This window comes from Syngnathus leptorhynchus, chromosome 16, assembly GCF_054491065.1.
Source record: "Syngnathus leptorhynchus isolate UIUO chromosome 16, UIUO_Slep, whole genome shotgun sequence".
Taxonomy (NCBI): Eukaryota; Metazoa; Chordata; class Actinopteri; order Syngnathiformes; family Syngnathidae; genus Syngnathus; species Syngnathus leptorhynchus.
The window spans coordinates 7,534,580-7,550,138 of NC_141210.1; positions in this window are offsets into that span (position 1 = coordinate 7,534,580).

The window sequence follows — 15,559 nt, forward strand, 5'->3', positions numbered from 1 at the left end:
GTTTGCGATTGTCAGACTGCGTGGGTGCCTCCTCCCACTCGCAGCACAAGCAGCACACACCCACTTGACAATGAATTAGTCCGATTCAACTCTAAAATCTGCTCAATATGTTTCCATCAGTGTGCGTTAATTCGCTGCGTGGCCAACATTTCACACCGAGTACCACTTTCAAATACTTTACAGCAAGTGCGATCATGACCGATATTCAAATACAGTCATGTAGTAGGCCTAAGTCCTCATAAAAATAAGACACTGTGGGAAATGATGAGAGCAGGCGAGAAAGGTGAGTCATGTGACTTTACTCTCCGTGACAAAACCGATTGACATGCTGTCAATATTCGGGTCAAGGTCAAAATTGAAATATTATAGGAATTAAAAAAAAAGGAGTACCCCAAGGGTCTTATTCGGGGCTTTTCAGGCTTTACGCAATATTGCTGTTTTTGAAAGGGTTCTTAGCTGCATGTATCTTTCATCTCATATTTTCCTTTATTTCTTTGCACTTTCATCTTTGATGACTTCACAACTACCAAATATCTGACTAGCGATATATTCAGTACAGACATTTTTGAGATACATTATGAAACTATTTTTCACCATTTTAGTTGTTCTAATTTTAAAACCAAGTCCAGACCCAACCAGGCCGTTCTGGAAACTGTAGAGAAAAATACCACTAGTTTCCATTTATGACTACCAAAGTGGGAGTTTTTTTTTCATGGGGCGCCAAATCCCTGATGGTGCCTCTGATTATATTTTAATGAAACACTCGTTTCAAATCGTTTTCTTCATGTGCATTGTTTCACTGTGAGTGTGTGTGTGTACATGTAGCAGATCCTTTGGAATGTATTTATCACAGGTCACAGTGTCCTGGGTTATTACCACCATTCCTTTGGCATGAAGTAAAAGAGCCACATTTAAGCACACAGGGTTGTCCTACTAACACTCCTACTCCATTTTCTTGCAGCAGTGAGCAAAAAAGTCATCCTCCCCACAACAAAATGCTATTTATGTGCGGAATACGTCATGTCAAGATGTTATTTCCTTTCAGAGCGGCGTCGGTGATGGCCACTGTTGTAGTAAACGCTCCATTTCAAGTCTTTGCCATCTAACACCTGACAGCCAAAATGAGCAAGCGGCTCAAGGTTGCTCCGGAATGCATCTCTCACTTCTCTCGTAAATAACTGGCCTCGACGCATGGTGACGCCGTTGCAATTTCTCATCTTGCACCGTTGGACCAAATAAATAAATAAATAAATAAATAAATAAATAAATAAATAAATGTCGATATGACCATAAATAAACAAATCAACAAATAAATAAATAAATAAATCAACAAATAAATAATAATAAAATGATTGTGATTCTGATCCTATAGACTATAAATACATTTAATTCAATCATTTAATTCAATCATTTTCATTCTTACTTGCTTTTTATACTGGTGTCAAAATAACCAGCTTAACCTTTTTCCCAATGCCAACCACGTAACCTGCACAAGTTCTCTGCTGATATTCCATGGATCTTTTTTTTTTTTTTTTCCACAGCCGCCAATGATATGAGAGTGATGTGATGAAACTGCCAAGTATTTTCATCATTTTCCCACAATAGAAGCATTCAGTCTTCCATCTTGTGCAATGATGACCCCGCGGGCATTTCCAAACTGCTGCCATCATATCTTTGGTGACAGAATTCGAATCACCTCAAAGCTTGCCGTGTTTGTCTCGTTCACATTTTTTTCTCCCGTTGATTTTGAAAGGCGTTTCAACATTTTGTCATTGTTCTTTGTGTGAGTATTGAATTCCATACTACTCCATTGTAAATGTCGATTTGATTAAACTCGACGTGAAGAGTTTCTTATACAAAGCAGGCTGCAATTTTGTGGAATTAGATCATTGTTCCCCCACTGTAGGCCAAAAGTTGAGTAATGACACGCTTACACTTGGTGACATAATCTATCTGCGATGACAAAGACAGAGCTGAGAGGAATATGTCAGCAACAACCAACATCTGCTGGACTGAGTCATAACCCCAAGAACAAGAGCGTCTTTCAGCTGAACAAACAATGCATGTTGTTTTCTTCAGAGCATCTCATCATGTTTAGATAAGTGATGCTTTGGTCTACTAAGTCCATCCAAAGAAGAAAATGGATGACTAAGTCTGCATCTTTCACAGTTCTGAATTCAAATATTGCATTGGACTTTTTTTTTTTTTTTCTTCAAAGTTTGATCACAAACACGTTAACCTTTACTGGGAATGTCTTTTTTGGAGAAAGGAAACAGAAGGCGCTGAGTGGGCGAAATCTGGCTTCCACCGGGTCTCTGATTATGTAGGCCCCATCTGAGCTGGCAATAACTCACATCTTGTCTTTCATCTTAAATGCCGTTGGCATCAGGTCTTGCGCTTTCTTCTCGATTCGTGGAGCGAGTGAGCCTCTGGCTCCCACCAAAAACACCTGCACAGACAATAAACGGCCACAGACAATTGACGGTACCGCTGGACTACCGAGACTGTGCTATTTATTTCATCCCCAACCGGTCCGATGTCAACTGTTATCACTTACAGCAGGAAATCAGACTCCCGTGCGGCTAAGCACCCAGCTGATACAGAAATGCATTTTATATTCTTGTCACGTGAAATTCCCGGATGGATTTCACCCCCCCCCCCCCCCCCCCCATGCCAGCTGCCCCCTAAACATTGTCAATCATACAACATCTGCTAAATCGTGAAGGCTTTTCACGCTGCTCCTATTTGTGTATTTAAAAAGACGACAAGCATTTACTTTGAAATGACTGATGACTACAGTTGTTTACCTGGTCTATAAATAGAGGTGAGGAACGTCACATTTAGTCCCTATTGAAGTGCAAATTTTTTTTCAGTCATGTGGAAACAACACAGTTAAAGGAGCAATCACTGCCAGAATTTTACTTTCTTCCATCCAAGCATTAGCAATTGGGGCTTATTAGAATAGCAGGTGAGCTGGCGCCCATCCCAGTTGACATCAGGCCATAGTTTAGGTACATCTTGGACTGGTCGCCATTTTAAAATGCAAATCATGCAAAATACTGTTATTACATTAAATGTGTGATTTTTTTTTCTGGAATGTAAGGCAAGCTTCTTGCTTCATGGTGACCTCATGTAAAAACCACAGAAAAACAACAGTACATAATTCTAAACGACGTTATGCTTCCCTCTAGTGGTAGATTTTAGTTTACCGGCTTTATCTATTATATTGTTTTTGAGTCACTCTTAGAAAAAATATTTGCAATCTCAACGAGTTTTTTTCCGTTTGTTTTTTGTTTTAACATGGTAAATAAAATAATATTTTTTAGCTGTGCATCAGAAAATCTACAGATTGATCTCAGATTAGCATATTGGACTATTCAACACATTAATGTGTGCTATTTATCATTTCCTTAAGGACCCTGCTCGGTTTCACCTGTATAAAACAATCCGCTACCAAATATGACAAGTGGTTGATTTAATTCATGCTAATCTAATGTGTAATGGAAAAAGTCTGCCCCCAAGTGGACAATTAAGGCGCAACATTTGTTTTCAACACGCAACATGCTTTATTTCACAATGTGTGAATGGTAAGAGTCAAACAATCACAATAATATGCTTCAAAAAGTATTTAATTACTGTCTCTGGCATCTACGGCATTATCAAAGAAATGGAAAAGTTAGTCGCTAAAGTTAATCAATAAAATGTGCAGTTAGTTTATGACAGCCTAACCCACTCAAAATTAAAGCAATAATACAAAAATCCAAATAATGTAGTTTTACTGAAATGTATTACCAAACATTTTAAATGCTTTTTAAAAAAATATATATATAAATCTGTCACATTTAAATTCAAAAGCTAAAAGGTAACCAGAGAAACATCTGATTTGCCACAGTAAAAGTCTTGCTATGCTTTTAAAAAGAAAACAGACCATCTGCTTGTTCCTTTGTGTTGTACATAATGTGTCGTGAATCAGTGGCCCCTGTCACAACAACAAAAGTGGGGTTCATGTTGAAGCTGAGGCGCTCAGCACAAAGGTCGTCACCAAAGGTCAATTTGGGATCGGAAGACCACCCAGTTGTGCGCCTCAAGACAGTCAGGACTATGCACCCCTCAACTTTGCACTGACGATAAATGACAATTGCTAGAGCAATAATTCTGTCTCGGACATAAAATGGCTCTGTCCATGAAAGAGTCTTCACAATTCGCTTTGCAGCTAACATCTGTTGTGACATCTTTGAGAAATGAATTATGCAAAACTTAAAAGGCACACACACACAAAAAAAAACGATTAATAATGCTTTTCAGACTATTGTGTGTGCATTTTAACAAGAGAGACACTCATCGATATTGTATGTCCCGCAGGGGGCAGTGTTTGTTAGGAAAATGTGTTCACATGTAGTTTTTGGCACCTCTATGTTCTGAGTGAAAGCACTGAGATGAAATTTTTGGAAGGATTTCTGGCGCTTCTAACGCACTGGTTTGTCACGGATTGCGAGATATTTTGTTGACCGCTGAGTTTTATCTGTCATACATCATTAAGTTGAACCCCAAAAGTGACAACCACATTGCAAAAACTCTGCCAGATGGTCCACCCAACATTTTTCAAGTGAAGAGTGAAGTCAAGTTTTTATTGTATCCTGGCAGAAAATGATATACAACTGACTGCATTATTCAAAAGTTGTTTTCATTTCATTATAGCCTTTAGTTTCTGTATAAAAAAATTGATAATCATTTATTAATCTTGATAATCAAAAACAAATTAAACCCCAAAACTGTTTTTCCCTTAAAAATTATTATTATTTTTTTTAATTGTCATTTAGGTCTTATTTATAATGTTTGAAGGAGAACAATCAGACACGGTGTGGGGTCTTTTTGAGTCGCAGCGGTTATCTTTCACGCCTCAATTATCTAAGCTTTCCTGTCTGGAATGCTCCTGTTCAAAACCTTCCGCGGAACATTGACTGAATATTAGTTTGTTAAAAAAAAAAAAAATGTGGATGAACATCTAATCTTCACACCATCATACCTGAAGCAGCCAGAATATACTTTCTCTCAGCTTTTAGAATTACTTAGCAAAACATGATCAAAAGGCAAATATGGTTAAGCAAAAGCATCTTTCACATTCAATAACATTGTCTTTGCTCTGACAGCTCTTAACCACAAATCTTCCAAAACAAATTTGTTCCCAGAATATGACTTACAATTTTAATTGGGAGGAGGGGAAAATGAGAATAAAAGGCAAATAAGATTTTTTTTTTTTTTTTTCTATAGAAAGAAAACTCCATTCATGCACACAATTATTGCAATTAAATAAAAATTCTAATTTTTCTAAAGGTATTTTGCACATATTCCCACCAAGGTGCAGGATATCCTTATGAGGCATTCGTGAGAAGGAAGGGTGGCAACTCCAAACACTTGAAACATGTCACCCTATGTGGAGCTGTACATTCCACACACCCAAGTGGATGTCATCAAGTCTGAAGGTGCTTCATAACCCATATCCACAAAAACATGAAGTAACCCTGATGACAGCATCTTTATCATCCCTGTGCGCGCCTCTGCAAGGTAATGTGTTAAACAGCAGCTCAGGCGCTCATGCGTGCCAAATTTAAAGTCTCAAAGGGATTCTCTGGGGGGGGTGGTATGAAGTGGTGGAGGATTTATTCCTTTTTTTTTTGTCAGTGTTACAATGAGTTTTACATTGTTTCATGGAATTTCATGGAGTTAAACAAATTAAATCACCTGCGCACAAAGTTAGGCATGGTTTTAGTTAGTCTAAAATTTGGTCTACTTTTGCAGATGCACCTGATCTTGCTATTTTATGAATGGACAGCATTTTTTTTTTCCTATGCTGTGAATCGTTTCACTGACACCTTCGTGATTCAAACCGTGCGAATAAATGATTGATTGCGCACCAACATAGTCAAATGGAATCGAGTCAGTGCACAGAAAAGTCACATGAGGTCAAGAAGTAAACATCCCAAATGTCAGTGAAGTTCAAATCAAATTCCCATATTTGATCTGTTTTCCATTCCAGCAGACTGAACTGCTTTCTTGTTTTATTGCAAAGTGTTCCAGCAAAGCACAGTAAAAGTCTGAATTAATTAGCGCCTCCGTTGCTTTGGTTTGCCTCACCGCTGTGAGGACAGTATAATTGCAAGCTGCTATCTCACTAAATAGAGCTCCTGCTTCTATACGCAACGGCGACGACATGATTAGTGTTTTCCTGCCGTGTCGGTTCTGTGAATAGGGATGGTGACAGCAGGCGGGGGGCGGGGGGGGGGCAACTCAAGGTTGTTGTTGTGCGTCTTTAAACAGCATACGACCTACCACAGCGGGTGCCCGATCAGTGATTGCTCATATCAACCTGTTTGCATATTCCAATTAAGTTCAATTTTCAGCTGACTGCTTCACCAAGTACATCATTCCAGAAATGAATGAAGACAAATCATCTTGTTTTGCATCAACACCCAAAATTCAAAATTGTCCAAATTCCTATATCTGATCATGGGCAAAAAAATATTTGGAGCTTTTTTGTTTATAAATACAAATAGGAAATATATCAAATATTTGGTATTATTTTGATGTCCAGTGACGACATCCATCCATAAATCAGTTCCAGCTTCTCGCTTACTGGATTCATGCTTCCAGGGTGGAGCAGCGAGCAAGAGCGTCATCTCCTCTGGCGCGTACTTATGCTCAGCGTGGCTCAGACCACCTGAGCAGCAAGAGGCTGGTCGTGGTTGCAACCTTCACTGTGGGGTCTTTTTTTTTTTTTTTCACATTCATCTTGTGAAACTATGTGCTTTCCACAAAGCTTGGCAAAGAGGTAAATAGCAATAAAAGGGGATTGGGGTCTACGTGATGCTTTGCCAAATGTCGAGCGGGGGGGGGGGGGGGGGGGGGGGCGTCTGGCAACAGATACCATGGTGGTGATGTCATCTTCAGGTTCACACTTTTGTTTGTTTCACCTCAATTCTATGTGAATGTTTAACACATCTGAATTTCTTATGATGAGAACCCAGACATTGATTTTCCACTTCTTTCAAAGAAATCCTTACAAGGCTTTTAAGAAGTATGCATACATCAACATCTGTAAATGTATTATCAGTAATGAGATTCATGTCAGAGAGAATTTTGAATTATTGTTTGAAAGAAAACATTACATAGACTCACACTGCATTATTCTTTTCAGCAGCTTGCTTTGCTGTATTATTAATATCTACTTTATCAGCCTTTTATTTAAGGTAAATAAAAGGACAGTTTGCATGGTCAGTCACCTGACCAAAATCCAATTGAGCATTTTTTTTTTTTTTTTTTGCCAAAGACATAACAGAGGAAAATGTCCCAAAAATAAGCAGGAATAATAACATTATGGACCTAACTCTATTTCGTTTAATGTTGAATCTATAATCTTCCAAATTATACACATTTGTCCAATAGTAAATTTATTTATGCTGAAATAATTTTCAGCCGTAAATGATGACAAAACAAATGAGGCCTCTGAGCCTGCAATCAGATGATTGTTTTATAATAAAAAAAAAAAGCCCAACCGCTAATCTGCCCAGTGACATTTTACTCCCAGCACATTTGCACAATCCTGCCCCATGATGTCAGGATGAATTTGTCCTCAACTGTATCTGGGTAATGTGTGTAGGTCTCCTGTCAATAAAGTGCAGTCGACCTATTTCCTGTGTGGATTCTTGAAACTTTTTATACAAACATTTTTATTGGCTCCAGAGCTGATTTTCTTTTTTGGGAGGCCACAAACTTGGACTAACCATTTGCCGTGTTTCCTCAGCTGGTGAAAAAATAGCCTCCACTCCTTCCTCATCTCTCACTCTGCCATCCATTTCCTCCACTGCCTCCTATCGGTCCATTGCTTTAAATGACCAGTCAATAGTGGAAGAGAACATTTTCTAATTGTTCAAGTCAAACTCGATTCAATTTAATAGTAGGCAAGAGAAATTGGAAAAACAAAAAAAATCTGGAGACAGCAGTGGGTTACAAAAAACACTTTTTTTTTTAAACTCTTCTTTAAAAGCAGGAACATTTTAGAACAAAAAGTACTTTGTAGACAGATTTAATTTCTCAAACAATATTTTTGAAATGGCCTTTCACAAATCAAAACCAGATTGATTAAAAAAAAAAAAAAAAACGACACCCTGGCAGCTCCTCTGAAGCTTAAAAGACAATCTACTGTCTACTCATTGATTTGATGGAGCCCATTTTGACAACTTCAATCTTCCCCGCCGCTTCAAAGCACACCTAGACATCAGTGAATCACTTTATCCATTTTCCCGGACTACGTAGAAATGATGAGGAATCCAATGGTGAGATCAATTGTCTAAGTGTCATACTTTGAAGTTGTGGAATCACCCAGCATAAAGACATATGTGTAAGCACTGAGCTATTTGTTCTGATGCCTGGGTGGTTATGACTCCCTGGGGGGAAGCTGGCTTGGGCCCCAAGTGAGATCACACCAGTATGGATGAGGCGGGGAGTCCACTGGGAGGCGGAACTAATGGGCCCATGTGTTCTCATGCGCTTCCGAGCGCCAGATGCGAGAAAAGAGGGTGTCCAGTGAGTTGTTCACGACACCTCCCACAGAGACAAGAGACGGGAATGCAGTCAGACATACCGAGTAGTGTTCATGCAGTACACACACACACACACACACACACATACACGCGTTTGAGATATCCTACTAGCCTCACGGGGTCCAATGATTGGCACGGCGTCTTTTGCTTAGCCGTACATAAAAAGGGTCGTTGTATTTATCTTTTCCATATGATCTATTCCAGCGGTAAAAAAAAAATGGCCAACAGATTGTGATTTATTGTATTATTGATGCAGTCTTGACCTCAGCTATTTCATGTCTTTATTCACAGGGCTTGGTCGTTGAGCTTTCAATGCGTCTCAGATGTTAGTTTCACTTTTCAACGTGTTGGACTTCAACATTTTCAGTCATTAGCTCATCAGTCAAATTTGAATTTTGCTCATGTTTGTGTGTTTCACAAATTGAATCTTCAGAACTTACCGTAACGAGCAGAGATGTCAAATTCAGGTCCAGAAAGCAAAAAACTGGGCCACATGTTTGTATTTTGCCACAGATGCTTCGAATCAACTGAGCTGGCAGGTAAACGGGAACCAATGAGCTAGCTCGGTTTACCTGCCTGCCGGTTGATTGGTTGATTGCACTTGCGGCTTAAACCAAACTGTGGCACGGATTCTAATTTCTGGACCTGGATTCAACAACTGTGGTCACAAGATTTGATGAAAATATATCTTTTTTTTTAAATCTCAACTACCCACAAACAAATAATTTCACCAATCATAAAACCCTCATCAAAAATGTATTTTATACTTTTATTTTGTACTTTTTTTGAATATACTTTAGGGTTAGAAGTGCTGCTTATGTCTTCCTAGAGTAATAGGAGACAAATTGCACACATCCTTTGCAAAACCCAGGGAGTGGTCAACTAACAGCTAATATGAAGTGATTTCTCTCCAGCTAAAAGAAATGTCAGCTTTGGCGGGCCCTTACTAAAAAGCAAACGCAATCAGCAATGCGCTAGCAGGATTTATGTCAGATGAAATGCATTCTGTGTTTGGAGGTCAAAAGATTATGAAAATATTAGGAAATAACATCCTGATCGCTATTTGCCCATACCAATCATCACCATAAGAGAATAATGAACATTTGTTGACTATGGATTAGTATAAAGTTCAAGTAGGTTCAAAAATAACATTCAGGTTAAACATATCTTGGAAATATGTTTGATTAGCCGTACGCCGGCAGCAGATCTTATTGCATGGCAGAGCCAATCAGCATTTAAGATTTGAGAGGGCTTCTATTTTGACCTTCCTCTTTCATACATGTTTTTTTTTTTTTGGTGCGCATGTAAGGTAAATATTACTTTTGGACTATATATGACCTCATAGATTAGTGAACACAAAAATAGAATATACAATGCATTACAAATGAATGAAAAAAGAATCCGGTTATAATTATACCAGATTGTTGTGACATTTTTCAATATTACGCAACAATAGTGAGGAAAGATAAGGCCAGTATTTTATGACGGAAAATAAGCTGTTGTCCAAATGGAAAAAGGCAGGACGCATCACTCGGGAATCTCAAACATGACTGAATGAGTGGAGTTTTTGGCTTGAGTTGTCTTTTCTTGGACGGAGAGGACGAATGAAATGCCAACGACTGGATACTACCGTCCTGCTCGCTTACTAAACCGACTTTGTGAAGGTTTGATGGGGAGAAAAAAAAAAAAGGATTTTAAAGCTATGAATTATAGGTTAGTAGGGAGCAATACATTTCATACATTTTAATACGAAAATAAAATACACGCTGAACACTGACTATGGTGAAAATAAACATTGTGTACGCTCAAAGTTTATACAAGTACTAAACTTTGACAGTTAGTCGATCAATATTATGGACCAGAGCTTTACAAACTTTATTTTAAATGAAAGAAAGAAAAGTCAATTACAAATATCCGGCTCACTGTGACATTTTGAGCAAGGCTTCTTTTTAAAATTGAAGGCGATAAAAATGATTATATTGTTCTCTAACAGTTTCGGAAAACAGTGGCAAAATTCAGCCTGCAACCTCATTTATTTATAAAAGTATTTGAAAATGATTTGATGTTTATCCAGACACCCGTTTGTGAGATTTCTTAGGTGATCGATTCGCTTGTGCCAGACAGGCTGACTTAAATCCTCCTCCTGTGAAGATTACACTGACCGAGACACGTTTGATTTTAACGTCGATGGTAAGCCTTTGATGGCTTTTGATGCCTGCTAGGATGAAATTGTTAGCGCCTTCTGTCAGACACACAAAATGACCCAACAGCATCATCATCATCACCCACTGGGATTTGGTATTTTGCTGACATTCTGTCGGCACGTTTTCGGGAGACAATTTCAAGCTGTTCAATGTTAGCTACGACTTTTTGTGACTTGACATTGAATATTAATCCAATATATTTTGAGGAACCCTTAACCAAACATATAATATTTAATTGTTGAGAAACAGCTTTAAAATTTACCAAGAATCCGAGAGTTATAGACATACTGACAGCGTGGTGAATGCTTTTTTTTCAAACACTAAATCTCAACATAGGTCACCGCTTTGTTTTCCCACAACTTGTGTCTCACACTCGACCCAGAACTGTCTGCGAGCTTCTCAGAGCTCCATGGACGAGCAAGAGCAAAGCCTGGGGTGAAAAAAATGGCAATAGAAAAAGTGATTGTGAAATGTGGGAGCGAGAAGTGTTTGGCACCGTTCTTCTTGTTTGCTCAGTAAACTCCAAAGCCTGTGTGTGTGTGTGTGTGTGTGTGTGTGTGTGTGTGTGTGTGTGTGTGTGTGTGTGTGTGTGTGTGTGTGTGTGTGTGTGTGTGTGTGTGTGTGTGTTTTCTGCTGAGGGAAATGCCCACATTGTTGGGCCCGGAGACCGTGGTTACAGGCCAGCCTCGGACCTCGCCAGCCACATTGCGGCAAACAACCAGATGAAGGTCAGCTAATATAGCAGTTAATTCCACTTCCTGGTCCCCATGACACCCGGGCCGGGTTTATTTGAAGATCCCAGACCCTGAAGTCACTCTGGAGTTTGTTTTAGCCCGTGAGTATTTCAGATATGAATGTATCCCAATGAAGAGTGGGTGGAAAGGAAGAAAGGCGGCGAGGTGGGAGGAGAGCCAAGCATTTAGGAGGAAAATTCCACATAGCCTTTTTTTATTTTTTTATTTTTCCATCTTTTGTCACTGATTTAGAATGAAAAACATATTCACATGCACTTGCAAGTATTCGCCCTGGAATAATATTCCTTTCAACTTTGATTTCAAGCCATTGGTGTGCAACTGTACCTCAACAGATTTTTCTTCCTGCATTTCAAAACACACTTACATACACAATTCATTTTTCAGTCACGAAAGCTAACCCATCATCTTGATGGCATAAACGTATCAACCAAGGCTAGCTAGCTTTTTTACACTACAAAGCCTAGGAAAGCTAATTAAAAAAATAAATCAAAACGTATATTGGATATAAAGAACAGGTCAAATGAATTTTAACATTTTTACAAATTTATTTAAGTACAGTTCCGATTTTTTTAAACATTATTTTTTATTTTATTTTTATTTTTTACAACTAAACTTGACTTGACTTTAAATAATATCATTAATTTGAGATCGCAAATTTATTTAATAAATGATATTGGTTGCATCATTTTGTTGGGTGTCTTCAAATGAACTACTTTACAGTCTCTTTACACAAGATGCCATTTAAGAATGCTAATTCACCATAAATGGTTTCCAAAGGAAACATTTATAAATCAAGCTCACATAATTCAATCATAAAAAACAAAAAAGCATCCTCATAAAAACAACTCAGACCCCAAGGAATGTTTACTTAACAAAAAAAAAATATAAATAGCATTTAATGTTCTATTGTTCAGACTGGAACGAGACTACCGGGGCTCATTTGGGAGATAAATGACATATTTTTCATTCACGCCGGTCTTAACGTGAGGATAGACATGAAAACTATTTTATGAGCATATTGTCTCACCGCGCGTTTAACCGAGAGCCGGACTCGAGAATACACGTGGGAGTCGGGGAGGGTTAAAATATACTACACAAGATCCAAAAGCCAAGTGGCTTAATCCTGTATGGAAATGGTAATGAGAAGAAAGCTCTCTGTCTGTTGGGATGGAGGCCTCTCTAGTGGGGTTTCTCCACCATGCATAAGAAGAGCTTTTGTGCCCCAATGTAGTAAGCTTTTTGAACCATGTGCATTGAAAGACAGACAGAAATGGAGAGGTTTTGCGGGGGGTGGATTGCTGATTGAAAGACGAGTCGGGAAGGGGTTGGGAGGACTCTAAAGGTGTCAAAGGCAGTTGGTGGACGATTGCGCCTATACGTAGCCATGCGTGTGCGCGCGCGTCCGATATCAAGTGCCTCCTTACGTCCCCAAAGATGTTTAGTTCCCACTACTTTGTGTCACATGACCGCAAATGAGGGCTTGGGAAAAAAACAGACATGAAAACCTCTTTTAAAATAATATTGATTTTGATTTTTGATTTTACATTGTGATATATATTCTCGTTTCGGTGATTAATTGGAGCAAGCAAAATATGACTGCAAATTAAATCCGAATTTTATGACATTTATTTTTAACATGTTTGCAAAGCTTCTATCTTTTCATTTGCATTTGATTTCAACAGACAATGAGACAATGATTTGTCATAGTTTCACAATAATAACTTTGAAGTCGGATTGATTGACCCACATGGGAAAAAGATGCTTGCCTTATTTCTCGACATGATGTGCAATGCGGATTAGACACGGCGGTGCTTAAGGCTGATGATGCAAATCAGTCTCTGTGATCCTCTCGGGTGTTCCCCCTTCTTCTTCCCAAACAGCTAATCCACTTAAGTATCTCAGGCCTCTCAACTCTGTGGCCAAACTCATTTGGGCAGGTCTCAATAATTACTTTTCTCCCTCCCAGTGTGATAACTGCCCCCACCGCCCCCAGTAATAGCAATTAGAACATTGTACATTGACATCAGAATGCTTTGGAAATACAGTGAAATGACTCAATTACATTAATTACATTATTAAAAGACAATCTGAGAAGGCCCCCTTGTATTGTTCCAAAATGGAAAATAAATGAATGTATTTTTCATTTTGTTGTAAATTTTAGTTCTTGGAAAGTATTACGACTAAGTTTGTTTCATCAAGGGCCAGTTTTTCTTTCTTCATTTTTATTATTTTATTTTATTATTATTTATCTTCAATTCTATGTATTATTTTTATTCATAGTCATTTTTTACATAGGCAGGACTCAACTGCTGCACCGAGTTTATAGCTCTCGCCTTTAAACCAGTGCCAAGTTGGACTTTTCTATACTTTGACTGGTAAAAATAAACTGCAAATGCTTGACAGTGCAGTGCAGTAAAAATACTTAAGTCACCACATGCCTATCATAAACAAAATAATATTGTCTTAGCCAATAAGATCCAAGATGAAGGATTTATAGGATGTGGATTTAATTTGATTTAAGTTAGCCATGAATTCCATCAGAACAGAGAAAGTAAATAATGTAGTGGAAATGTAAAGTGAAATTGTATTTTAGGGTTACAAAATGTAGTACTTCTGTTTTGCAATTGTGTTGTGAATCTGATGATTTTGTTTTTTTCTAGTGTAGCCTCATCCTTAACAGAAAGACAATGGCAGCTGTGGAAAGTTCCAAAAACGGATTTGTGCTTCAATATTTCAAAACGGTGTACCTTCATGATGAAACCAAAAGTATCTTCTGATGCTTCCGGCTGTTTATTAGCAAGCGCAACATGTTTTATTGCCAGTAACAGCAGTGAGCTAAAGTTAATGGAGAACACAGCTTGAGTGTCCCTGGTGACTGGATAACAGGTTGGTCCCTTTTGAGTAGTTTGCACGGAAGAGCTTATCACCATCCTGTCAATTCAGATGGACACTCGTTTGAAAGATATCCACAAAGCAGTATTTTGTTTTAAAATTCCCACATGAGTAGAGTGACTGATGTTGAGTCTGAACTTTAGGAACATCTGTAGTTTAGATTAAATGTATTGTTGTTATTACCTTGAACACACATGACTTTAAAAATCAACAGAACATTTGTGTTTTAATAAATTATATTCTGGGAATTTTTTTTTTTTATCAGCAAGTCAGTTTTTCCAAGTCTGTACATTTTTTTTGTATTTTTCTGCTTTGCAGATTATTTTCTCTGTAAATGTCATATTCTGAATTAAAGCTGTCTTGCCTGAGAGTGATTTTTCTAAAATAATAATAACAATAATATTAATTCGGGTGGTTATGATTTTCACTTAAGCATGCTCAGTATTTATTATATTTTAGAAAGCAAAATGTTATAGCACAACAAAAAAGTGGTTTATTTAATCAAACTTATACGATGTGTCCTGAATAAATGCACGCAGTATTTATTGCAAGGAGACTCAAAATAAAACTCAGATTTCAGCAGGGCTCATCTTTTTTTTTTTTTTATACACAGCTTTATTTCAGATGAATTAATTTTCATTGCTATCAGGCTGTTCAACTGGCAACCACATGTCAATACTTTTCATTACAGCCATCTATAATTCAATGCAAAGAATGATCAAAGTAAAAAAAAAAAAATCACAATAGTCAACACAATTAAATATATTCCTTTGATAAACAATATATTAGTATTACAAGACATTACACCACCTTTTCCATGGTTACCACTACTCACTGTAGAAACACAATAATTCAGATATTATCTTGGGAGTGTGGGGGGGGGGGGGGCAGAGGTATCTTTTTCCAAAACCACTTTTGTTTCATTTGTTATGGCAGAGATGCTGTTAGCATATTTTAAATGTCAAATACGATGCACCGGTGGGTAAATTTGTTAATATTTGTGACTGCCTTATCAGGAAACCACGACACAAATCAAATGGTCAGCTTGGCAGAAACAAAACAACAGATGTTTGAACACAAATGGTGCAGCAACATATGTAGACAGGCA